The following is a 25357-nucleotide window of genomic DNA, read 5'->3' on the forward strand; positions in this document are numbered from 1 at the left end:
TCGAACTTACTAGACAAGCGTCAAGAGCGAGTCTAAAAATATTCTGAACTACTACTATGTGCTGTTCCCTAGGATTAAAACTGACTTTTAGAGGTGGTCACTGTGACCTGAGTTCAAGTCCTGGCTCTGAGTTGCCATCTTATAAAAGGGGAATAATAATGTACTGACTTGTAGAATCCTTGAGGATTAAATAATGCATGCGAAGCTCTCAACACAACACTTGCGGCTATGATTATTATGATTACTTTCCTGTCCTTGGGAGTTAATAGTGAGTCTTTTCTTTGATGTGGTCCTTGTAGGAGGCCAGGCCCCTTGTTTTGATCTCCATCATGGTCATTCAATTCTGCCCTGTTCCCCAGTCCAGCCTACAAGCCTCACTTTGAACTTATGGAAAACACCAGCCTCAATGAGAAAGTCCCTGCCACCTTAACAATGTGGTGAAGGTCACTGTGCTGACTCTCCCATCTGGCTGGTTTGGCCCTGGGGAAGGGCTGAGTATTGGCCTAGCCTTCCTCAGCACCCCTGGCAATGGCACACTGGCCAGCACTGGGGTGGGGGTGGCAACCTCTGCTGGAATAGACCAGAGCCAGTTAGAGCAGACAGTTTTCTGGAGGGTGTCGGGGCCGGTTGGCTGCTTTATCCAACAGCAAAACCGCTGGCACGCAGCTCCGCCCCAGCAGACAATCAGCTACCGGCCTGTCTGCCGCCCTCTCCTTACCATCTTCCTCACACAGGATACCCGAGCGAGCGCGCCTGCACGCACACACGCACGGCCTGTCCTCGTCTTCCCCATCACTGTCACCAGGAGAGGTCAGACACCAGTGAGGGGACAAGTAGGTACTCAGAAGTATTTTGTTATGCCCAAAAGAGCCTAATCACCTGGTTGGCTGATGGGGCCCTCACACATTTGCAAGGACTCACGAGGGACAGGCCAATTTTCACAATATTTACCAGAGAGAACTTAGGTCAAGGCAAGAGTTTGCAGTTGGTATAGCCTGGACTTCAGCTCCCTGGGTTACCTAGTTCCACAGCGTCCTGTCTTGCAAGTGTCACTTAATATTAAAAGCGAGTTAGTTGTTTGTCTAGGTTGAGGTTCTCAGTTGTTTTGTTTTTGGTTTTCTATGTATAAATGTCCCCTTAAAAAAAGTTTCTCCAGGCCCTGGCCAGTTGGCTCAGTGGTAGAGTGTCGGCCTGGCATGCAGGAGTCCCGGGTTCGATTCCCGGCCAGGGCACACAGGAGAAGCGCCCGTCTGCTTCTCCACCCCTCCCCCTCTCCTTCCTCTCTGTCTCTCTCTTCCCCTCCCGCAGCCGAGGCTCCATTGGAGCAAGGTTTGCCCGGGCGCTGGGGATGGCTCTGTGGCCTCTGCCTCAGGTGCTAGAATGGCTCTGGTCGCAACAGAGCAATGCCCCAGATGGGCAGAGCATTGCCCCCTGGTGGACGTGCCGGGTGGATCCCAGTCGGGCGCATGCGGGAGTCTGTCTGACTGCCTCCCTGTTTCTGGCTTCAGAAAAATACAAAAAAAAAAAAAAAAAAAAAAAAGTTTCTCCAGAAGCAGAGTTCAGTCCTCCTCGTGCTTTGCAGGTGAGTCTAGGTGACTCTGCTAAGGAAGTGGGACAGCTCTAGGGTCACTGGGCAAGGAGTCAGGTAGAGAGTGTCACATGGCAATGTGTCCTTGGGCAGGTCACCTCCCTGCTCCCAACCCCATGTTCTCACTCTACGCAAGACAGGGACTTGGCCTCATCCATCTGCCTTCATGGTAGATGGTTATCTGTTTATTGTCTTTCCCATACTAGAAGGTCAGCTCCATGAGGGCTGACAGATGTAGTGTTTACCACTTTATAGCTAAAGCCTAGAATAGTGGGGGGAGGGGTAGACAAAGGCCATCAGTACATACCTATGAAGGGAAGGAGGGAGGGAGGAAAAAAGAGAGGGGAGGAGGGAGGGAGGGAAACAGAGGGAAAAAGGGAGGGAGGGAAGGAAGAAAGGGAGGCTAGAACTGCCTCCTCTGGCTGGTAGTGCCACCCTGTTCCTGGACATTGCCCCCACCCCCACCCCCTACCTCTTCACTCCATCCCTCACCCCTACTTGGCTAGGTCCTGGCTGAGCCATCCCCCTCCCCCAGATTCCCAGCCTGCTGGTGGTGACAGGCCCAGTCACCCAGAGCCCCAGCCAGATCTAGCTGTAGCTCTTGGCACCCTCCCTACTCCCACTGTGGTGCCTGACTACACCACTCCATATAATCTGGGAAGAAGGTGAGGCCCTCAGCAGCCCCGGGCCCTCAGGCCATGGCGGAGGGCTGGGACCCTGCCTGCTCTCCTTGTCTATTGTGTGGCCAGCCCTGCTCGAGCCCTTCCCCACACCCCAGCCAGGCAGGGTACTTTCCCCTCGCTTCCCCACAGAGAACAATCCGTGCACCCTCTGCTTAGCCAGCACCTCCCGCGGAGATCAGGACAAGCTCCAGCTGGCCTCCCTGCACACCTGAGAAGGGGGAGGCTGCAGAGTATTGGGGCCTCCCCCCTGGGCCCGCCCTCCCCCTCCAGCTCCCACAGGACCTGTTGCCAGAGGCGGGCCAGCCACAGGACTTAGCTTCTCTGGCTCACCCTTGAAGAAATGGAGTTTGGTCAAGGCATTTGGCAAACTGCCAGTGGGTTCCGGATGACTGGGTCTGCCCCCTCTAAAATACAGTGGCAGGAATACGTAGAGCGTTGGCCACTAACAGATTTGGATAACCTTTGCCACCCTATAAAGGACTGTTAACACCTTGCTTAGACTCAGTTTGTAGCTCCTCTGTTGTTCATGCTAAACCGCAATGAGTTATTATTTCAAATCTGCATTTTAATACATTTCAGTGAAATCTGATCTGTAAATCAAAGTGAATAAAGCTCTCTGTGACAATATAGTACAGAGGACTTCAGCACAGTGAGGGCGTGGAAGTTAGAGGGCCACCACAGGTGAAGCTGGCATGTCCCTAAAGGTGCCACCTCCTCCTCTTGCTCCAGCCAGCTGAGTTTTCTGGTTTTTTTGTGGTTTTTTCCTCAAAATTTAATTAAGCATTTGTTGAGCTCCTAAGAAGTGCACAGTGGGATGTCAGATGGAAACTGACAGTTTTCAGTATGGACTGTTCACTCTGGCGAGACAGAGAAAGAGAGAGGAGAGGGCCACCAACTGGAACCAAGTGCCCTAAATTGCAGTGACACTCCTACTATTAGCCTGCCAAACGTGCTGAGATAATGAGTGACCTTCTCCACTCTGTCTCACAAATTTCCTCAAAGCGGGAAGAATTTCATGTACATATTTTTTCAAATACATTTCATATATATTAATATTCTCTTAAAATTATATATTCATATACAATATATCAGTTTTTGAAAGAATTAATCTCACTAGAGTTTTTCACCCTTAATTGCAAAGGTCTCTATTCTGCCATTCACTCACTTTTTCATCTGGGTCTCAGTTTTCTCATCTGCAAAGTGGGAATAAAAATCCCTTCTTGGTTGTCATGCAAGTCAAGCAGGCTAACAGGTTTAGAATGCCACCAAAGCTCTGCATGAATAGAAGCTGATGTCATTCAATGTCGGGCCCTCAGACCTGGTGCGTTGGGGGAATCTGGCTGCTGGGGTGGAAATCCCCAAATGAAACCAGCCCTGACTTGGTCTTGACCTGGTTCTGTCCGATGTAGGAACTGCTTTTTCTGAACAAGCTTCCGTTTCCACGCTGGTGTAGCAGCAGGTGCTGCAGGGCTGGTTACAGTGTGAGAAGGCCTCAGTCCTCACAGGCTTATTTTTCTAAAAAGCCATCAGGGCCAACAACAGAAGGAAAGCCTCCTCAAAACCATCTCAAATGGCGTGACCAGGTGGTGGCTCAGAGGATAGAGCATCGGACTGGGATGCAGAGGAGCCAGGTTCAAGATCCCGAGGTCACCAGCTTGAGCACGGGCTCATATGACTTGAGCAAAAAGCTCACCAGCTTGGACCCAAGGTCACTGGCTCAAGCAAGGGGTTACTCGGTCTGCTGAAGGCCCGTGGTCAAGACACATATGAGAAAGCAATCAGTGAACAACTAATGTGTCGCAACAAAAAAATGATGCTTGATGCTTCTCATCTCTCTAACGCTCTCTCTGACTCTCTCTCTGTGTCCCTGTAAAAAACAAACAAACAAAACTCAAATGCATTATGGCCAGGGTTTTGTTCCTGTTTGTTTAGTAGCATCTGCAAGTTCGTAGAGAACGAAGGCAAATCTGACTGCAGAGCATCAGACCAGGCAGGGCTCTTGGCCATCCTGTCCACTGTCCGCTTTTGCAGAGGATAGAGCTGAGGATCAGGGAAGGCATGGGCCATCCACACGGACATGCAGCCCACCGGTGTCAGAGCCAGGACTATATCTATTCTTCCTGTCTCCCAGATCTGGGAGTCTAGTGTACACCACGTACACACACAGAGAGAAAAACTTATTATGTCCCTGCCCACAAGCAGCCACCATTCTAGTGCGAGGAACAGTCAAAAATAACTCAACAGGCCTGACCTGTGGTGGCGCAGTGGATAAAGTGTCAACCTGGAATGCTGAGGTCGCTGGTTCAAAACCCTGGGCTTGCCTGGTCAAGGCACATATGGGAGTTGATGCTTCCTGCTCCTCCCTCTGTTCTCTCTCTATCTCTCCCCCCCCCTCCCCTCTCTCTCATATAAAAATGAATAAATAAAATCTAAAAAAACCACCAAAACTCAACAGCCTGACCGGTCGGTAGCACAGTGGATAGAGTGTCGGACTGGGATGAGGAAGGACCCAGGTTCGAGACCCCGAGGTTGCCAGCTTGAGTGCGGGCTCATCTGGCTTGAACAAAAAAAAAAAGCTCACCAGCTTGGACCCAAGGTCGCTGGCTTGAGCAGGGGGTTACTCAGTCTGCTGAAGGCCCACGGTCAAGGCACATATGAGAGAGCAATCAATGAACAACTAAGGTGTTGCAATGAAAAACTGATGATTGATGCTTCTCATCTCTCTCTGTTCCTGTCGTCCCTATCTATCCCTCTCTCTGACTCTCTCTCTCTCTCCCTGTAAAAATAAATAAATAAAAAAATTTTTTTAAATGAATTAAAAAAATAACTCAACATAAGCATGTAATTAAATAAAAGTATGCAAGTTGAGGGTCTGAAATAGATAATTGGGGGGTGGTCCCAGTTTATCGGTGGTGGCCAAGAATGGCCCCTCTGAGGAGGTAACATTTCTGCAAGACTTGCAGTGGGGGGAGATTGTGTCAGGTCAGTGAATTCACACATGGGAAGTCCCACAACAGGAAGGAGAAGGAGCTGGGAAAGGTCTGCCAGTGCCTGGAGATTGGGGGTGGGCGGCGGGCATATGTAGAGAGAAGCAGGAATTTTGCTGTGCCTTCTAGGCCAAGGCGAACAGTTTAGGTTGCACTTGAAGTGCCCTGTGACACAACCAAATGCACATTTAAGAAGATTACTTGGGCAGCCTCGTGGCTCTGGGCTGAAGGAGCAGGGCAGGAATGGGAGCAGGGGGACCAGTTAGGAGGTCTCTGCAGAAGTCAAGATGAAAGGAGGGTGGGGGGTTGCTCGGCCCAGGGCGGTGGTGGAGGAGGCAGCAGGAAGAGGACGGAAGGGAGATCTATTTTGGAGATAGTGTTACAGAGATGGATGGATTGGCCTGGGCAGGGTGTGGGGTGGGAAGGAGAGGGAGGCAGCAGGGGTGACTCTGAGTTTCCAGCTTGAATAACACTTCAGCCCAGTCCTGTGTGCATTCTCTAGGGAGGGCTTGCTTGAGCGCTTTATCAAAGTTCAACCTCCATCTCAGCCTCCCCCGGCTAGTAATAGCTTCTCGGTTCTGAAGGGGTCATTGCCCTGCCTATTTAGCAGGTGGAGAAACTGAGGCACACATCGGCAAAGTGAACTGCTTCTTAGAGAATGAATTGTAGAAACAAGACAGAGCCAGAGCTGAACCCCAGGGGCAGCCTTTGGCCACCGTATCATAAAGACCCTGGTGTCGTGTCCACTTTAACGATTTATCAAGCCGTGTGACCTTGAACACATGAATAGACCTCTCTGAGTCTGCTTCCTCCTCAGGAAAAGGGGAAATAAGAAAATCTACCTCTTGGGATGATTGCAAGGACTAAGTAAAGGGTAGACCCTCAACAGATAATAGTTTTATTACTTCTAGATTGCATGGATCATCTCTGCAGCCGCCTCTTGACACAGGCGCATACAGACACCCAGAATGTGCTCCTACAGATGCCGTCTGTGTGCCTCTGTTACAGCTGATGCCCAGGCCACTAAGCTTTCAGGTGAAGGCAGTTGCAGATTTGCTCACTGTGCTTCTGTTCAGCTTCTGAGCAGATTGGGTGGTTGCAGTGGGAGCTTTCATCTTCCCTGGAACAAGAGTGAGTTGTGGGTTTGGAGGCAGATGTGAAAAACCAGGCGCTTGTAAGCCAGACTGTTTCCCAGTGCTCTGACTGACCTGACCCTGGGAGCAGGGTGGGGTGGAAAGGAAGGGGGAGCAGAGGAGCGTGAGTAAGAGGGAGTAGGCCAGAGAGGGCCTAGGAGGGGACCATATCCCAACAGGAAATGCACAATAACAGATCTAGAGTCTGGCCTGCCCAGAGCCCCTTTGAGAGCCTCTCCTCTGTGACTCCTTTATGGTCCTATTCCCAGGAGGCAGCTGGCGTGGAGGCTGAGAACAGGGAGGTGAGGCTGACGGGGTGGTGGGGCAGGACTCCCCACTTTTTGCCCAGAGCCATTCTGAAGGGTGTGTCCCAACAGTGTACACACACACAGTGATTAAGGGGGAGGAAGGAATGACATTCACTGTCCACTGTGGGACCAGCCAGTGGGCTGGACAGTGGCCAGCTCTCCCCAGGCTCTGGCTGCAGTGTCATCAGCCTTGGCAGCACCCACAGGCCTACTCAAACACTCCTTCAGGTCCAGGGGTTGGAGCCTGTAAGGCCAGTAGCCACGGCCACCATCATAGCCGCCTGGCCCATGCAGATTCACATTTGATTCGGACAGAAGGTAATGAAACAACAAAGCCAAGAACTGGTGGACCATCATCTTTTTTTTTTTTTTTTTTTTTTTACAGGGACAGAGCGAGAGAGTCAGAGAAAGGGATAGATAGGAATAGACAGACAGGAATGGAGAGAGATGAGAAGCATCAATTATCAGGTTTTTTTGCAACACCTTAGTTGTTCATTGATTGCTTTCTCATATGTGCCTTGACCGGGGGCCTCAGCAGCCCGAGTAACTCCTTGCTGGAGCCAGCGACCTTGGGTCCAAGCTAGTGAGCTTTTTGCTCAAGCCAGATGAGCCCGCACTCAAGCTGGTGACCTCGGGGTCTCAAACCTGGGTCCTTCCGCATCCCAGTCCGATGCTCTATCCACTGCGCCACCGCCTGGTCAGGCTATGTGGACCATCATCTTTATCCTAGCTTGCACCCGGCAGGCAAGAAATACACACAGTGGGCAAACCCTTCCCTTTCCATTCAGGGCTCCCAAAGCTACTGACTTATCCAAGTTTCCTAGAATCAAAGGTTTCTACCTCACCAGCCTTATTCACCTCTGTTCCCCATCTCCTTCTCCCCGCACAAACTCTGCACAAACTGGCTTCTACTTCAGCACTCCACCATCTTGGCTGCTTCTCCTCTCCTCCACATGGCCTTTCTCTGCTCTCCTCTAGCATGGGCTCCTCTGCCCTATTTTATAGTGTAGAAATCAAAACTTTTAATCCAATATACAAATAAGGAAGTCTCTGATACAAAGTCACTTATCTGAGGCATAAATGGGATTCCTCATGAGAGTGCACCACCCCCTATTATGCAACAGTCAAGGGTATGGGGTAAAGCTTAGTCTTAAAACTAAGCCTTAGGCTATAACAGGGGTTCCTAAACTTTTTACACAGAGGGCCAGTTCACTGTCTCTCAGACCGTTGGAGGGCTGGACTATAAAAAAAACTATGAACAAATCCCTATGCACACTGCACATATCTTATTTTAAAGTAAAAAACAAAACAGGAACAAATACAATACTTAAAATAAAGAACAAGTAAATTTAAATCAACAAACTAACCAGTATTTCAATGGGAACTATGCTCCTCTCACTGACCACCAATGAAAGAGGTGTCCCTTCCGGAAGTGCGTCGGGGGCCGGATAAATGGCCGCATGCGGCCCGCGGCCATAGTTTGGGGACCCCTGGGCTATAACGACCCTGCCTGCTTACAGCCTGTCCCCCACACCCACTGCAAACTATAAGCGAGCAAACATATGTATCATATTTACTAACTTATTTGACCAATAGAGCCCCACTAGGAGGGGCTGCCTGGGGCGGGCTAGGCTGGGCACTGCAACTCCCCATTCCTACAGCCTCCCGCCTCCACTGTGCCCTCTGCCCACATCCAGCTCCACTGGGTTTGAAAGAGGTGCTTCAGTCCTCCCTCCCTCTGAAGCAGGCCCTGTCCTGCGCTATCTCCTCTCAGCCAGAAACTGTATTCGTAAACTGGTTCCACCCTGTAGACCCTAGCCTGATGCTTTGTCCACTGGGAGGACCCTGTAAACCAGCTGCCCTTCCCAAACCTTTCCTTCCCCCATCTGACCTGCCCTCCTGCTCACAGCAGCACGAAGTTCCAGGCCTGCCGAGCCCTCTCCCAATGAGCCCTGCCTTCATGATTTTTCTGGGCTCCTTGTCTGCTCTGCAGCAGGAGTCCTGTTCTCTAAGGGACCCTACACAGCGCAGTAGGTACCCTGCCCTACACTGACTGGTCTCCCGTGCTTTATCTCCCCACAAGACAGCAGGCTCTGAGGGTGGCACCCCACTGTACCCGGCCCACCCACCTCCGTCCACGCCATAGAGGCAAACCCGCAAGGGGCACACGAATACTTCTGGATAGATACTGCTTCCATCCAGGTCATGTGTTGGCACCTTTACCTGCCTGGTCATCTGGGAGTAGAGTGTGGAGTTACACTTGATTGGATGTTTGATTAGTGACTCGGTGAACAAAGGGATTTGACTTTTCATTCTTTAGCTTGGGTGTTCCAGGAATACATGGGTTTTGATAAAAAGCTATGGAGTCATCCAATCTTGGAAACTGTCCACCTATTCTGATTAAGTGCCTACCCTTCTGACCTTCAGTGCCTAGTTCCCTGATTTAGCACCCGCCTTGATTCCAAGCCTCTCTCTCCCCTCATAATACCATTCATGGCCTCCCACCATAGCAGGGAGGGTCTGGCCTCTTGTGGAGACCACACCCCACACCTCAGGGTCCATGGATATGCACAGTTTTAGCAGCACAAAGAGAGACCCTCCCCATCTTGCTGAAGCAATTTTTCCAGCCTGAAGCAGGCTCTGCGCAGGGCGTGCCCCTCAGAGGAATGAATCACTACGCTGGGATTTCAGTCAGGGGCACCTGTTGGAGGAGATATTTTAGTTTGCACCACTGTCTGAGAGTTCTACCAATCGGAACCCAGTCCTTGGCTTCCGTGGGCCTTCGGGGTTTCCTGCTGGCTTTGGGGTGCTTTAAGGCTCATGGCCTGCCCCTGGAAGAGTGGCAGAGGCCACAGAGGCCAGGCCTCTCATTTGATTTGTGCGTTAGGCCGGGGCATACAGGGAGATGTTACCAAGGAAGAACTCCCCGACTCCTCCCCCATTTCTGAGAACTGCCAGCCTAAGTCCCAAGGAGTTCATGATGGTTTCTCCAAGGTGAAGTTCAGTTCCAGTAGAAAGGGAACTGACAGCAGCTGGAGCCTCCCCTCTGGTGGTTTTCGAAAAGGGTGTGGGGGTTTTAAGGAACAGTTTAGGAGAAGGTGCTCCAGCCACACCTCTCTGTGATTGGCAGCGGGCCCACCCCGAATGTGAACTGTTGGATCTCTGGCTGGCATGTCTGAGTCAGTCTTAGCACCAAGACAAAGCAAAGGAGAGCCTGTATGATTTGTGTGTTTGTTGGGAGAGGATATGTTAGAGGGAGCCCCCACCTCCGGCCTCATGACTCCACCTGGGCCAAGCCCAGCTGTGCACCCCTGCCAGGGAGACCTGCGCATAAGGGCTTTCCTCCTGTGCTTGAATGCTTTCTGTGCAGTGTTTGATTTGGTTAAGTTACACTCATGACCCTTTAAGGAGAAAACATATAATTCTAGTAATTTTATTGGGCTCAGGTTTCAGGCAAATGGAAATAAAATTGCCTCTAAAAATAAAAGACATGCAGAATTGAATAAAACAATAATAATAATAAAAAGCTGCCCTGATTTGAGATAAATGGTAAGGCATTTTGTGAAATAGTAGAGAAAAAATAAATACACGGAGAACTCAGGAGAAAAGGGGAGGATTTCTTTGGGGGGGAGGACATCCTTCAGCACTCCTACTTTCATTTCAGCTTTACCTTTACAAAAGCTTCATTTGCCTGTTATAAAGTGAGGTATAAGGCGCGACTGGTGAAATTGATCCTTGTCCCGCGCTCAACAGTACAGGTGGACGAAAGCGGCTGCCTGCCAAATACTTCTGGTTGGAGGGAGGGGTGGGAGTGCTTTCTCAAAACCACTCCTGGAATGGCTTAACTCGCCCAGCACGAATCAATGACAACCTCCCGCCGGCTGCGGCAGGCTCCCCTGAGCTGCGCTGCCGCGTGGATTCCCAGCCCGGGACCCTGGCGGCGCTCAGGACACGACCCGGGCAAGAGCGCGGCGTCCCCCGGGCGGCCAGGTGGGTCTTCTGCGGCCTCGGCCAGGAGCGTGGTGCGATCGGGGCTGAGGGAACCAGGCGGCCAGGCCGTGGGGTTGGGGTGGAGAGGACGCCCTGTGGGCGTCGAGGAGAGCTCGTGGGTACCTGGCAGCTGCGCCCCTACCTCGGGCACTGCAGGCATTCTTGCTCCCCGCAGCGGGGACCCTCTGGCCCGAAGGGGGTGGCAACCACTGGCGATCGCTGGGCGGCGTTTGCAAGACATTTCAAACCCGCGCCAGAGCTGGAGCGTGCTAGGGAACCCGGGACTGGAGCCCCAGAGCTGATGGAGGAGCGTGCGGCCGTGTACCTCCCAACGAAAGGCGAGAAAGAATCTGAACTCCGCATGAAGCACTCTCTTCGCTTTCTTGTTGCCGGTGTCCCTCTCCGGCAGGCTTTTGGGGTGGGGGTGGGGTGCGAAGGGCACACCATAAGTAATAGTGGATATATATCGTTAGTTTAAATCCCACCCCCCCAAAAGCTGATCCTCTTCGGTGTCAAATGCAAAACTTAGTGTGTGTGTGTGTGGGGGGGGGGCAGAAGCCATGGCAACTCCTGGCACAAGTCGAGGTCCGAAATTAAAAAATTAAAGGCGGGGAGGGAGTGTCAGGAGTCTCCCTCCGTGAACCAGAGGGAGTCCCGTCTCGGTCCGGATTTCAATCGCCCCCTGAGCTGGGGACCCTTCCCTTCGTTCCTGCCTGGGTGTGGGTGGGCAGTAACAACTCCCACCCCGCAACCCAGTCAAGCTTTAGTCTCTGGGCTCCCTGGGTCCGAGTTCCCGAGGCAGCCTGGGGGTAGAAGTGGGGGAGGGGAGGGCAGGGACTGGCCCGTGCGCCCCCATACCCACGTGGCAATCCCGGGCGCCTAGTTCCCTGCAGTTGGGCTGCGGCTGCGGGGCTGGCCTGGGAAGGACTCTGGAAAGAGCTCGAACCCCCTCGCACCACAGCGCAGAGCATTGGAGCGCCGGAACGGGGTGGGGGGGGGGGGGGCAGTAGTCTTCGTGCAGTAGTGAGGGCTCTGGGGGGCGTCCCGGTTCCGTTGTCTCTGTCTCTGGCTTCTGTTATCCGGCTGTAGGCCGACGGGCAGGGGACGGCTGCCCTCTTTCTTATAACCCCTGGTACTGTGCTCTCTGCCCAGGAGGCAGGCAAATTCCCGCGATTCATTGGCCGGCTGGTGGCATACTGCTTCCAATCCCTCTAAATACAGAATTTTGAAAATGTAAAGGAGGTGGTTGAAACAATCAGGCAGTTTTCTCCGGATTCGAAAGATTTTGTAGAAAGGGAAGGGAAGGAAGGGTGAAGCCTGCCAGTTTCGAGTTTCAGCTCAATTCCTTCACCCAGTTAAGTCCTGGGGGATTAAAAGGGTTCGGAACCTCCTTTGGTTAGATCTCCAGGAAAGGAAAGTAGCTCCCCCCCCCCTTTAAGGCCCAGCCTGAGCAGAAAGGGGAAAGAAACCTACCTGCCCCCCACAAGGACGAGTGGGCTGCCTGTGCTCAGCCCCTCGGGATACAGTGTCTGGCAGGTTCCTGCGCTCTCCCAAACTACCACAGTGAGCACCACCCAGGGGCAGCCACCAAAGCCTTCATCACCCCCAGTTTATAGATGAGGGACTGAGGTCCATGAAGCCAGGTAAGTTGAGTGCTCCTTACACAGAACCACAGGACACCAGTGCCACACGGGCCCTGAGACCACCAGCTTGGTCGCAGAACTGAAGGCTTACCCTGCTGTGTCAATGCTGGGAAATAAACCAGAGAGGAGACAGGAAGGGAAGAAAGGGATGGGACATTCAGGGGCCACCTGCCCTGTGCCAGACACTAGGTTTGGCATACATTATCTCCTCTAACCCACATAACCTGTAGGTTAGGAATCATCAGACCCACTTTGCAGATGAGGAAACTGAGGCCCAAAGGATAATTTAGGTAAGCTGCCCAGCTAGTTAGTGACAGAGCCGGAATCAAAGCTACCACACATCTTTTAGAATCTTACACTTTAGTAGAGGAGACAAGAATCACCCTACTATAACTATAGCACAACACAGAATAGTCTGCATATAGGATATTAACCTTTTTGAACCTCAATTTTTTTTTATTCAATCAATCATTTATTTGAAAATGATTATATTGTCTAATATGTGGTTCTAGGCACCATGCTATAAATGCTGGGCATACACAGGTAAGAATATATACCTGGTTCCTGGCCTCTGCAAATGGGAATGGGAATAGCAATAGCAATAGTACATCCTTCAGTGGGTGTTGATTGAGTGAATGAGCTGAGACAGTATGTGGGATGGAGTTATGAAACCCTTTCCATGAAGAAGGAGAAGCAGCAGGAGGCCTAGGAGAAGAGGAGGGGTAGGTAGTTGAAATGATGAGCTATCATATGCTATAGTCAAAATGACTCAGCTCTGGTTCCAGGGGACGCTAAAGTACACACAGTGCCCATGGAGCTGTTTGAGTCTCTGCTGCTTAGGTTATTGGTTTACGATTGTAGGTTTCAAGATTGGCCATTGGATTGAGCATGCATCCCCACTGGAGGTGACAAGAGCCCCTGTGCAGCCTCCTCTCTGGACAGTGCCAGCCAGGCTGAGACTCCCCAGGGGGGTGACCTTCCTAATGCATCAGCCACGTTCCTCAGTGGCCATGATGACTTGCCACACTTACAGGCCTGGAACTATAGCTCCAAGTCCCTCACCTTAGCATGGAGAAAGCTTGGCCCTGTCTGAAACTTGATAGCAAAGCCAGTTCTAGAACCCATGTCTCTTGGCAGTCCACAGTTCTCAGAGCAGCTCCCATTGGCCTGCCAGCACGTTTTAGGGCTCAACTGAAAAGACTATGCTTCTTTCGCTCAAATCCCCACTTCCAATGCCATTCCCAGGGCTCCTGTCCATCTCTGTTTCTGCTGACCTGACATATCTGTCCTAATAAAGTGGTGTCAGAGGGATCTTTGACAGAGAACAGCCATAAATATTCTGGGACATTTGGCCTGTTAACTCTCCTTCCATCTTGAGTGCTGTAATCGGTGTAACATAACTACCTCTAAAATTAACTACCACTTTGGTGAGGAAGGTGCACTGATAAATCTTGCCTTGAAGCTAAGTCCATCTGAGTGATGCTCTAGGGCCTTCTTCTTCCAGAATTGACACCAACTCCTTGGGGAGGACAGTTTTTCTTCTTCCTTAAAAAAAAAAAATCTCTTGGTTTGAGGTCACAAGATCAGGCCTGGCCTGTGGTGGCACAGTGTATAGAGAGCTGACCTGGAATGCTGAGGTCGCCAGTTTGAAACCCTGGGCCAGCCGGGTCAAGGCACATATGACAAGTGCCAAGCAACCAATGAACAGCTCAAGTGAAGCAACTACTTCTCATCCACCGCCTCTCCTCTCTCTGTAAAATCAATAAGTAAAATCTTAAAAAAGAAAGAAAAATTCTGAACTGCTTTATACAGCTAATAAAGAAAGTGCAGGCTAAAAAAAAAAAGAGATCATAAGATCATACTGTATTTCATATTGATGTCGTACTGTCAAAATGAAGGCACTTTTCTCCCAATAGTGAGATTATCAGTCTGACCCGAGTGGCTAGCGGCCACTGGCTGTCCTATGTTTACAGCGGTGACACAGGTGGATCTTGCGTGGCATGGGGACAGTTGTGTGCCCAGGCCTTGCTCAGCCGTGCAGCCCTACAGGTTGGGCCAGGGCGGGAGCTGCTCGGTTTATTTGCCTGTGGCTGGGAACAGCAGAGATGAATAGAGGGAGGGGAACTGGGGTTGGGAGATCATTGCCAAGAGCCATTTGGAGTCTCTTTCATATTAGTCAGAGATTGTGTTTTTCCTCTCCGGAGCCGCCTGCCTCGTAGTAACTTCCACGAAGGATTTTCCCCCCAATTTTTGAGTGAGTGGGCATGTGTGTGTGTATGCTTGTCAGTTTTTATTTTGATTTTTAACTTGATGGACTTCTCATGACTTAACACACACACAAAAAAACTTGCTTGTGGAATGAGGTGGCAAAATAGGCCCTTTTTATTGTACAATACATTCTTTATGTGATTGCTTAATAAATTAGAATATTGATAGACCCTGAGGTACCATGATGGAGTGAGATGGGTAATTCCTTTGAAGGGAGAGTTTATCTTCAGTGGAGCGAAGTTGCAGCATAATTTCACTCTCCCTCTGTACCTCTTGAGGCTTTGTTGAGAAAAAGAGGAATGCATGCTCTCCACCGTCGTCATACTTCCTTTTTTTCCATCTGGGAGGCCCCTCCATCTGGGCCTTGCTTGGAAAGGGACCAGCCAGAGTGGGCCTCCTTCTCTCTGACCCCCCTGCACTCTTCCACCATGCAGGAAGCCAGCTAGGGAGAGGGAAGCTTCCCCCTCTGGGGAAGAGATCTTCCCCAGTGGTGGCCTGGCTTGGGGCCATGTGGGGTGCAGAATAGGAAAGCTGGCATGACTGAAGCCTGCCCCTCCTTGGGCAGGAAACTGGGGCGGGTTATTCTGCATTAGTCTAGAAGTGAGTCCAACCTCTGAACAAATTCTGTGGGCCAACACCAAGGCTCTGAACTGGAAAAACACCTGATGATAGAATACGTGATCTGTGCCGGCTTTCTCAAATCAGACCCAAACCAAGCAACTGTACACGTGACCCTCCCAAATGATAGCACAGAAATGAACTTGGCCTTCTGGAAAATTCTGTTTTACCTACACACACATACATGCATACACCTGGGGCCCTTGCTTTTTTGGCTGTGATTCTGGATGACAGTTGTGTTCAGTCGTTTAGAGATAACAGGTTGGCCCATTGGTCTTTGTGAAGTTACTGGTAAAGGTCACTGGAGAGGTGGCAGTGACTCCAGTTCCTGTTGACACCTACCTTCCTTAAGCCCCAGGGAAGTCTCACAGAGGATGCCTCTATTTAGCAGAACCTAAATAACAGAAACTTTTCTAAGTTTCTTTTTATTTTTTAAATAGTAGCTTTATTGAGATGTAATTTACATACCATACAATTCACCCATTTAAAATGTATAACTCAATAGTTTTTAGTATACACACGGAGCCGTGCAACCATTACCACAATAAATTTTATAATATTTTTCACACCAAAAAGAAGCCTGTATCCATAAGCATTTCACCCCAAATTGCCAGTCCCAGGTCATTAATATTCTACTTTCTGTCCCTATATAGATTTGCCTATTCTGGACATTTCATATCTGTGGAATCAGATATGTGGCTCTTTATGACTGATTTCTTTTACTTCACATAATGTTTTCAAGGTTCATCTACTTTGTAGCATGTCAGTGCTTCATTCCTTTTTATATCTGAATAATATTCCTGTATGGCTATATCACATTTTATTTATCAGTTGATAGACATTTGGGTTGTTTTCATGTTTGACTCTTACAAAAATACTGCTGTGATCATTAGTGAGCAAGTGTTTTTGTGGACGTAGCTTAGCATTTCTCTTGGATGTATACCCAAGAGTAGAATTGCTGGATCACATGATAACTATGTTCTACCCTACCATTTGGTAGACTGGTTTCACAGTGGCTGCATCATTTTACATTCCCACCAGCAATTCATGAGGATTCTAGTTCCTCAACATCTGCATCAACACAAGTTTCTATGGGACAGTGCAGGGCCCCACAGTGTGACACAGGCATTGCTGCTCTCCTTCTGTTTTCTTGAGGAATGCTCTAGTGCTCCAGAGCTCTGGCTGCGGGGCCCATGCCCTGAGCCCCACTCTCTCCACATGTAGCGCTAATGAAAAGTCAGGCCCTGGAAAGGGGAGAAATTGACCTAAAGGGAACTGAATACAACATTCTTAGACATGCTGTTCAATTTGGGGACTTCAGAGACTTGAATAAGGTTCTAACCTTTCTATTGCCTTAAGTCACCCCTTTGGGGCCACAAAGACACCTTAGCCAGGTGGCAGCTGGTCAGTGCAAGGCTTCCTTGTCCCTTTCTTATGAGGGCCGAGAGTTGCTGGCACAATCCATTGATTCATACAGAATTGCTAGGTGCAGCTGGTTGTTACATTTCACACTGGTATTTCAGATCCACGATGAACTAATTTTATCCCATTGTTTTATCTGTGGGACTGACCAGGGTAACACTCTTAACAATGATACATTTGAGCCAAGTGGTACAGGAACTCACCTAGCTTGAAAGACTCAACAATGACAAAGAATTACCCTTTCATCAGAACATGCTGAAATCTTGGTCAGTGACCATTCTGTGACATCATGCTCAATATAAGCAAACCTCGCTACCAGAAATCAATTCCAACAGCTTCTTGGAAGTCATTGTCATAGAATTTGGCCTGTATGACCCCACAAGCAGCTGGCATCAGGCTCTGCTACTAATTTACTCTTCACCTTCAAACTAGTACTTCATCCAGTAATTCTCAAACCTCACTATAGGTTGTAATCGCCTATGAAACCCTTTAAAAAGATAACAGGTGCCTGGGCCCCACCCAAGAAGTACTGACTTACAATCTCAGGCGAGGAGGAGACCAGGCACCAGAAGGTAGTTGTGATGAAGTCTGAGAACACAGGTTGACCTCTCTGGGCCTCAGTTTCCTTACTCAAAACAAGGAGTTGGATTAGACTGGCCTTCTCCAAAGGGATTCATTGTCAAGCAGAACAGGTCTGTGTGGGTCGATTTTCTTAACAAATTTTATTTGTACAGGGGGCTTTTAACACTGAAAAAAATCAGAGAGCCCTGTAGGAGATGTTGTTGTCTGAAGTTCATCTATGACAATTCTGAGTGTCACATTCTCTGAGGACCATTGTCTGAACTTCTTGGAGGAGCGTTTAGCAGGAGTCGTGCACGTGGCAGTTAACTTGATAATGGGGTCATGCTTTTGAGGGCAGGGCCCTGGCTGGCCAAGTGCACAACTGTGATGTGGCCGGATTTAGCTTGGCACCCCTTTCTCCTCCCAACCGCATTGGGGGCCTCCCTGCCTGCTTCCCTTGAAGTTCTCAGAACTTTCCTCCCCTTCTCCTGCTACTGTTTCTAATACTAGCCCAGTATTTCTTTATTTTTTTTCTTTCATTCATCCATTTAACCAATATTTCCAAAATACCTCCTATAAATGACAAATTGACTAACACTTCGTTTTTGTCCTCAAAGAATGTGCCAGCACATTTTAACCAGAGAGGCAGCCAGTCTGAGCCTAGTGCCTAGGTGCAACTTCGGGCTCCTTGATTTGAATGGAGGGTTTTAGAGAGACCTGAATTCATGGCCAGGATGGGCCACCCCACCTCCAGCCCTGTCTGCAAGCTCTGCTCCTCCTCCCTCCCTGGGGCTCTGCCCTCAGCAGACTGCTAAAGAAATGCTTCTGTCATCCCCGGCCTTCGCCAGTGATGTGCCTCCCCCCCGCCCCCACCCTCAACTCCCACACGCTAGGGAGTGGGTGAGCAGGCAGGGTAGGGAGGGAGGGCCAGTTTATTCAGAGATCCGAGCTCCATGCTCTAGCCCTTGGCTCCCACCCCATAACCCTGACTGGACAATTCACAGGACAGCTGTGCTCTACGGACTGAAATAATCACGGTTTATGAAAGCTGTTGGAGGGTGGGGGCGCAGGCGGAAGCGGGAAGGAAGTGTCGCGTTTCTGCCTTCCAACAGGAGAGGCAGGTGAGGCGCGGTGAGCTCCCCTCCCTTCCTGGTGAATGCACACAGGATATTAGAGCCGCTGCTTTGGGGTGTTTGGAGAGATTTTTTTTTCTTTAATGAAAGAAGAACCTTGAAGATGCATTTGAATAGGGATTAATGTCTCTGTGGCTTGGACCTGCAGAAGAGGAGAAATTCTAGAAGGGTTGCAATAAAAGAAACCAGGCTTGATCTGCCATCTCTCCCTGATTGGTGAGGCCTCCCTGGTTGGCAGTTTGGAAGGGAACAGACTTAGGGTAGATTTCTGGACATCGCTATATTTTCCTTTGAAGTGTGTGTGTGTGTGTGTGTGTGTTCTCGCGTGCATATCTGTCCAGCCGTCCCCTCAGTGAAAACTCTACTTTAAGAATATTCGCTGCCTAAGCTTTGGGGTTCTAACCAGGTGACAGGGACACTGGGAAGTTGTGAGCCGCCCTGAGTGTGTGCTCAACCTCTAGTCTTTCATCACTCCCTTAGGCATTATTTGCAGAGGGCAGAGACACAGACGTTTATTGACAGTAAACTTTTTCCCTGGTATTTTCATGTTCTCTTACTGCTCAAATCTCCCCCTCCCCCACCCGGCTTGCCTATCCAGGAATCCTTCTGTGTTTCAAAACCACACTACCCCCCCTACCCCACCCACCCACACACACTTTTAGTATCCCTTCAAAATTCTTGCTTCCCCCTCTCTGATGACCTGACTTAGTTACTAGGAGAAAGCCAGTTCTTTCCTCAAACTCACAGTAAGGTGTGTAAGACACTGACTGCCATGTTCTCCTCTTTATAGGGTGCCTTTGAAAAAGGAGACATATGGGTACAAATTTCTACTTCAGGCACGAGGAGAAAGCACAGTGAATCACTCTGAGCAGTCTGTGTGGGAATGGGGACCTTCTAGAAGCACTTTGATCAAGCGCATTGGTACCTGCTTATGAGGCTGGGCGCAGAATTGGCCGGGTGGCAGGGGAGTGAATTTAAAGAAGGGTGAGTGAGCAGCATGGGAGGGCCAGGAAAGCACTGCCCGTGGGTGCGTTGCAGGGGACCGGCGGCTCGGGAAGGATGAGCCGGACTAAATGACAGACCAGAGGTTGATGTTCATGATGTTTGGGAGTAAAAGCAAGAATGGTGCTCCGGAGGACGTGGGCCTTCGGGCTGTGGGCCCTCAGCGGGGCGGCCCTCAAGTGCGACCCACTGTGGGTCCCTAGCTCTGCTGCCCCTCCCCATCTTCCCTCGCCAGGGCTCCTGCTGCGGGCCACTTCCCTGCAGCAGCCCTCCCACCCCTTGCCCCTCCCGTGGTGCACCCTCTGAGTGAACCTGGCCTCCAGCTCTGGGAAGCTTTTCCAATAACATGGTGGTGAACTCTTAGCAGAAACAGGCGGAGGAGAGGGGCTGAGTGTCGGCCAACCCCGAGCCCACGCTGGGATGAAAGTCCAGGCCCGGTGAGCCAGGAGAGGGTGGATGGGGCCCTGGGAGGAGAAACACTGACCTACTGGGCCCTCTCCACAGCCAGGGGGGCCATTGTAAGCAATGCCTCGTCAGGGAGGACAAAGGCAGCTCCTCCTGTGTGCCTGGCCCTTCTGGCCCCAGCTCTCTGGCCCCTGCCATCCAAAGGCTGTCATTTGTTTACCCAGTTAAGACCCGGACTTGAAAATGAAGCAAGATACTATAGGCTCAGTGTCACACTCAGCTAAGCAGTCTGGAAAGATGGCGCTGTTCAGAGCCAGAGCAGGGGGACAAGGGGCAGAGGCTCAGGGAGGCTTTGGGGCATGCTCCGAGCTGGGCTGAAGATGAGCTACATGGCACAGCCTCATAGCACAGAGGCTCTGGAGCCCGGGCCGGTGCAAGTCCCAAGATTCTGTGGCCTTTGGCTAGGTACTTAACCTCTCTGTGCTGTGGTTTTCCCCTTTGTAAAATGGAGATGAAACTTCGCGGGGTTGTGTGAGAACTGAAGGAGAACTGCCGTGCTCAGTGTATAAGTGAGAGGAAAAACGGAGGCATCACAATGGCCCATTCCAGGCAGGTGTCCCCTGGTGGCACGAAGCTGGATGGGGGCATCTATTTGGCCGGGATCGTCCCAGGGGGCCGGAACTGTCTGAATTTTTGGCTGTAAGCTGAGCGTCACCTTGGAGAAACCCATGGAGGCATACTTCCACAACTGGTTTAAGGTGTCTGAATTCAAGAGCCACCGTGGTCACAGGGTGAGCTCTGAGCCCTGCTATGACAGGGACAGCGAGAAGCAGCACACCAGAGCTGTCTTTAAGATCCAGGGTGTCAGGGGGTAGATTAAAGATACAGTTATTTGGGTGTCTTTAATAAGAAACTCCTTAGACCTAACGATGATAAGATCCTGGCCTGCTCTTAGATTAAATTCATTGTCAGTGATAGTGAAGAATGATCATATTCACAGTAATTATTAGCGGGTAATAATGAGGGGGGGATCAACATGAGAGGTAATAAGAAAAAAATAGAAAACATCAGTATGTAAACTTTTAAGTGAGATATCCTTTGAGGATTATAAAAATGATGTGTCAGCAAAGAGTAGCCCCCGCCAAGTTTGTGAAGCTTCCCGGAGCACATATGTGCCGCTCTTGGCACAGCCCTTTGGAGTCACTTGCCCAAAGCACACTGGGGAAAGGTTCGCTATGTCACACATTTTAATTTTAATTTTAATTTTACAGAGACACAGAGAGAGAGAGTCAGAGAGAGGGATAGATAGGGACAGACAGACAGGAATGGAGAGAGATGAGAAGCATCTATCATCAGTTTTTTGTTGCGACACCTTAGTTGTTCGTTGATTGCTTTCTCATATGTGCCTTGACCGTGGGCCTTCAGCAGACCGAGTGACCCCTTGCTCAAGCCAGCGACCTTGGGTCCAAGCTGGTGAGCTTTGCTCAAACAAGATGAGCCCGTGCTCAAGCTGGCGACCTCGGGGTCTCAAACCTGGGTCCTCTGCGTCCCAGTCCGATGCTCTATGCACTGCACCACCGCCTGGTCTGGCATGTCACACATTTTTAGAATGCACCACTGGCTCTAGATTTCCTCCTGTTGTCCCTATAGTGTCCACTACTATTTGTATTGGTCCCCCTTCAAGAAGGACTGCTGGCCCCGCTGTTGGGAATGTGGTCAGCAGTCAGCCCTCTAAGGATTGCCTTGGCTGCAGTTAACCTGACCCAAAGTCATGCTGCCCACCCAAGGACACCCATATTCATATAGGGCTCCTCTTGCTCATTAGTTTGTAACTGCCCTGTATACATCAGGGGCTCTGTAAAGGCATGTGACAAATTTGAGGGTGCCATGTCAGCTCCAGAGGTCCCTGTGGGGTTGGCTGAAACTGTCTGGGAGCCCTCATCAGCTTCTCCTCTTCCCTTCCTGTGCCCTCCCTCCGCCTTCTGAAGAACTTGAATGCCCAGGGCACTTCTAACATCCTCACACAGAACTGCCACCCAGTTGCTGCCCAGAGCACTAGCCTTGGAGAAACAGGGACTAGAATAGCAAGTATAATCCCCACAGTAACAATCAGGGTTAATTCCGTAGTTCAGGCTCTAAGCTCCAGAAGAATGGTTGCTGTAGAAATAAATGCTGCAAGCTGCATCCTTGAAATAGGATGTTTGCCTAGGAAGTATTATGTAAGATTCTATTAATTTGTATAACACAAACATGTATATTACCGTCTTGTTTGTGAATGTGAAGAGTTGTTTCTCTTGTATTTTATGAATGATGCTCAGCTCTGCGGTCCCTGATGGACAGGAGGTGCTTTAGCCTGCGGACACTGAGATGGTGGCTTTCCTTCAGGGCTCAGCCGACCAGGAAACATGCCAATTAAGGCGAAGCTGTCTGTGAGGCAGCATTTCAGTTGTCACATTAACCCCACCACCTGGGGATCACAGGTTGGGTACTGTCTCCCAAACTCTCCAGGCAAACTGGGCCCCTTTAATTGGTATCCGTTCCTTTGGGGCACGGTGACCTCTACCTTGTAATGCCCTCTGCAGGCCGTATAGGACTCCTCTTGCTCATTAGTTTGTGACTGCCCTGTATACAGGAAGTATATCCTATACTGCTCTCTCTGCCCCCTCAGTCCTGAATATGGAGCTAAGCACATAATAGGTGACCATAAAGCAGCTCAGCGAGCCATGTTAAGGTATAGTCACAGGCAGCAGGTTTGCAGGAAGTCTCTGTGCCTGGGGACCAATCGCCCAGGCCACCGTGGCGAAGCGGGGGATGTTACAGCTCAGGTGTTGGCCCCTCTGGACAGAGCCCCAGGGACAGGCTCCCCCAACCATGGATCCACACCCCTTCATTCTGCAGGAAGCCCCAGGAAGGAATAGTTCAACTTTCTTGGGAGTGGCAGTAAGACTATGGGAGTTATATAAGCTGCTCCGACCCCATCTGTTCATTCATTCATTCATTCGTTTACTGGCCACCTTCCATGAAGCTGCCACAGTGCCACAGAGGCACACAGTGTGGGCAGCTTTCCTTCATGGGGCAGACTGTATGAGCAACTGAATGGGAATCCTGGGCTGTGAGAGCTCCCACCCTGGAGCCGTCCCCCCCCCCCCCACCTCCCAGGGAAATCTTACTCCTGTTCATTGGACTCGGCCCCTGTCTGGTTCCACCCTTACGTTCTGCTGCTCATTGCAGATGCTTCCTCAGAGTGTGCTGTCACCTGTGGACTCGGCTTACCCCCCATGCCCCCAGCCTCTGCCTGCTTTGCCCACTCTTGCCCTCTCAGTAAAATTGGCCATAACTGCATGATGCCCCCCCCCACCCTGCTCCAGCAGCTATGTGCCTATAAAATAAAGAAAAAACAACCACTACATCTTCACAAGAAAGAAAAGAAATTACTAACAATCAGTATAGCCAAAAATAGGACAACTGTAATATCCAGTGTCATATTGCAAACCATGGAGAGGACACGTGTGGACATTGCACAGCAACCCGGAAGTGGGATCAGGAAGCACCGGGAAAAGCAGAACGCTGCCCACATACTGCACCTCCCTGGGCTGCGCTGGCATCACTGTCAGTCCTGGTCGATCCCGGTTTCCAAGCCAGATCTTGTGGCTCCAGTCTCAGCTCTCCTGGCTACAGGACCCTGGTACCTCCCCCCACAGGGGCAGCAAACCTCCTGTTACTGCTGGAAGTTTCCAGGGGCCTCAGTGATTCACCAGGCCCAAGACACAGGTCAACTCAGGCTTCCACTCTCCTGCCTCTGCCACTGCATGGCAAGAGCACCACCTCCCTGGGGTCACCTGGAGCCCTCAGGACACCAGAGCCACCGTGTGCCCATCACAGCCCTCCTCCTCTCTCTGTACCCCCTTTGGCCTCAGGGCCCCACAATCCTCTGCCTGTCCTGTAAGCCCTAATTTCACAGACTCGGAGCCCCCAGGTGGCGGATCAGACCCTCAGTCTCCCGGTCTCTGCTGCCTGTCTCCAGCCCGGCAAGCTGGCTTCCATGCAAACCACTGCCCATCAGTTCCACACACAGCTAAGCCCAGAATCCAGTTTGTATAAACGGGAACATGTGGAATGACAGCTCAAAGGAAACTACGAAATGGAAACAGGTGTATTGAAGTCTGAATATGGGGCAGGGGGTTCCAGTGGGCACTTTTCAAATCGCCCTTTAGTATTGTGACTCTGGATATGTGTAGCATATATACGTGAGCATTAAGCCAGTCTTAGAAAGGTAAAAAGGAGGGCAGAGTGACTGTAGAAGGCTCGGGATGTGCAGCAGGAGCAGGTGTCCTGTGCTGGGGAAGGGGAGTCCGGTGACAGTGGAAGGAGGCAGGCTGGCAGTGAAGATACAAACACCTGACACCAGGGGACTTTCGTAAGGATTTTGCCACCAGGTCATTTCTCTCTCTGCCCTACCCATCTTCTGGATCTCTGTGCCCGGGGTCGCTCTCTCTTACTGGAATGGAAGGCAGGGCGAGAACTCCCGAGCACGGCTCTGCAGGAGGTACAGGACTGGGCAGTGGAAGCAGCTGCCTTCCCTGAGAAGAGCCCTGGGACCAGGAGACACCTCTGGGAGGGCCGAACCAGCCCAAGAACCCTGGCAGAGCCCTGTGGTGCCCACTTGCTCTCCTGGACTGCTCAAAGCCCATCTGCCATCTGCAGCCATGCTCCTTCCTCTCAAGTGTGAAAACTTACGCTGTGTCTTCCCAGCCTCCTCGGCGGGCACGTCTGGGAAGGCCTGGGACTCAGACTGTGTGTGTGCTGCCAAAGGAGCCCCGTATCTCTGTCCCCAAGTGGGTCCCTGATGGTTGAGGGGAGGGTGGGGCTCAGCACCCCCTGCCCTTTGTTTGGGGTTATGCGGACCTATCAGCTGAGTGGCAGCTTAACTCTCCTTTGCTTCCCACTCTCCCTCCTCCCATCACCTCCCCACAAGTGTCCAGTCCCTCAGCTTGTCCTACCAACCCTGGTTTCAACATACAGCCTGGACCTCCACTGCCAGCTCCGGGGGTCCAGCGCTCTGGGCACCCACCCAACTCCAGCCTCTCTGCTTCTGCTCTTGAACCTCCCATACATTGTCTCTCTTAAGAATCATCATCTCTTTAAAAATAAATAGGATCTATCACTCCTAGCCTTAGACTCAGTGGTTCCCTATTATAATTAGGTTGAATTTTAAACTCCTTACTATGGCCTGAGGCCTTGCTCAGAGGATGGTCCCGGGACCAGCTCAGACCCCACCTGGGAGCTGCTGAAAACATAGCATCTTGGGCCCCATCCCAGACCTACTGAACTGGGCAGTGTGCACATTACACAGCCTGAGGGGCCCAGTGAGGTCTGCCCTGTGTCCCTTTGACCTCACTGAGAACCTCGCACGGCATACTCAGATGGCCTCTCTGAGCCCCCAACCAAAGGACCGTCCCCCACAGTCACTCACAACCTATTCCTCTGTTTTATCTTCTTTGGAGTGCTCACCCCTGTCAATGAAATCATTATTTCTGCTTTTGTGATATTGTATGTCTTCCCACTAGAATGTGAGCTTCATGAAGGTAGGGCTCAGCCAATCCTCTCCACCATGTT

The 25357-nt window shown here is 50.8% G+C and overlaps 1 protein-coding gene across 4 annotated transcripts in view; it reads left to right on the forward strand.

Moving 5' to 3' along the window:
- The window catches only part of ZBTB7C (zinc finger and BTB domain containing 7C), a 333977-nt gene that overhangs the window by 228948 nt on the left and 79672 nt on the right, over positions 1-25357 (forward strand). The window contains exon 1 of one of the 4 annotated variants that reach the window (XM_066247010.1): positions 10436-10689. The exons of 1 other annotated variant lie outside the window; for it this stretch is intronic. The gene's annotated coding sequence lies outside the window, so the exon portion shown is untranslated. Of the gene's footprint in view, positions 1-10435; positions 10690-25357 lie in introns of those variants that run through there. 2 more of the 4 variants (XM_066247013.1, XM_066247011.1) reach the window with 2 other exon arrangements.

Source organism: Saccopteryx bilineata, chromosome 11 (assembly GCF_036850765.1).
Source record: "Saccopteryx bilineata isolate mSacBil1 chromosome 11, mSacBil1_pri_phased_curated, whole genome shotgun sequence".
NCBI lineage: Eukaryota > Metazoa > Chordata > Mammalia > Chiroptera > Emballonuridae > Saccopteryx > Saccopteryx bilineata.